The following is a 1,677-nucleotide window of genomic DNA, read 5'->3' as shown; positions in this document are numbered from 1 at the left end:
CCGCTAACACATATAGTTTATCAGTGGGTTTTTTTTCCATAAAATATGGAGAAAACCTTACCTATACGATACGACTTACAACAATATAAATATAATAAAATGAAAACTAATCTTTTTATTGGTATATGCTTGAAAAAGATGGGATATAAAACGTTGTAAATAATTTACATGATGTAAAAAAATCATATAAACAAATAGAATCAGGATAGAAAATTACAATTAGATGCCATTTATGCGTAAAATATGCTTTTAATTGTGGAATATATAATGAGAATAGAGTGGTTTTTTAACAATAAAAGAAGAATGACAAATAAAAGTCGAATATTAATTGGTATAATATAAATATAGATACTATAGAAAGTGGTTATTCCACAGTGGAAGGTTAATTTTATCACATACTTATAAGACTTTGTTTCCTTTTTTCAAATATACAGCATATTTTATTAATTAAAGATGAAAGTTAGTTGTGAGAGTTAGAAAAGCTTTTCTAAGAACTAGTATATAATTTTAAACTGTTATTTTTTTACACCTATTTTGATTTTCGTAGAACATTCATTTAATTAAACTCAAAACGCTTAGTCTGCTACAGCAATTTAATAAATTTTACAAACCCATATTTTTTTAACACTGAAAATCATGTTTTTTAATTGTTTTACATATTAAGCATACAAATTAAATCTTTATTTTGCTATTTCGGCATGCTAATTTTTCCGCTTCTTAAACCAAACAAAACATTAGATATCCTAAAAACTGGTCGTTTCATGATGTCTTCAGCGAAGTTATATAAAATTCAATATCATACATATTCTTCTATCAAGGCAAATCTATTTAAATGTATAATTAATTCTTATATTTAAATATACTGTATGACCTTCATTGGAATCCAAGACTCTTATATAAGACGTATTATATGTTTATGTTAAGTATCACCCATCACATCGCATGCCAAATTCTTAATTTTTACATAGTTAAGATATTATATAAAAATTTTCCATTTATTGTGTATATCATTTCTAAGATCATATATAATATGGCATTTCGGATCTAGATGTGAATTCTTTAATCGATTTTATGCGCTTAATTAATAATTTAACATATTTTTTTTATACATTATATAAAAATTAGTGCAGACTTTTTGTGCATATGATTTTTAATTATTTATAAGAACACAAAAGAATTTTTTTGATATTACAGTGCAGCATGCGAACATTAATTATTTATAAGAACACAAAAGAATTTTTTTGATATTTCAGTGCAGCATCAGTTTTAGTTTTACGAAAATATTTCTCTATTCGATTATAATATATATCACTATTCTGAATAATATTTCTAACTAAAAGCAAATAAAATATTAGTTACTTGCCACTAGCGGGCTCACATTAATTTTATGGTATTGCACATGAAGTTTTTTATATTATAACAATACATACTGTTTTCACGAAATATCGCAGAGGCATTTTATAGAGTTGGGAATCAAAACTGAAGCAGAGGCATATGCAAAAAAAAATCAATTATAAAATCACCAGAATTACTAACACTTGGATAAAAAATCTTATAAACAAATAGACTAAAAGAGTCGAAAGAAAATATGTTATATGGAGAAATTTAAGTTTTATTTTATAACTTTTTAATTGTAAGATAAACTAAAATTTACATCGGTTCTAATAATCATTGCAT

This window comes from Rhyacophila brunnea, unplaced genomic scaffold (genome assembly GCF_057557595.1).
Source record: "Rhyacophila brunnea isolate RB1 unplaced genomic scaffold, BYU_Rbru_1.0 scaffold_87, whole genome shotgun sequence".
In the NCBI taxonomy this organism is placed as follows: domain Eukaryota; kingdom Metazoa; phylum Arthropoda; class Insecta; order Trichoptera; family Rhyacophilidae; genus Rhyacophila; species Rhyacophila brunnea.
Note: the sequence above shows the minus strand (reverse complement) of the source record.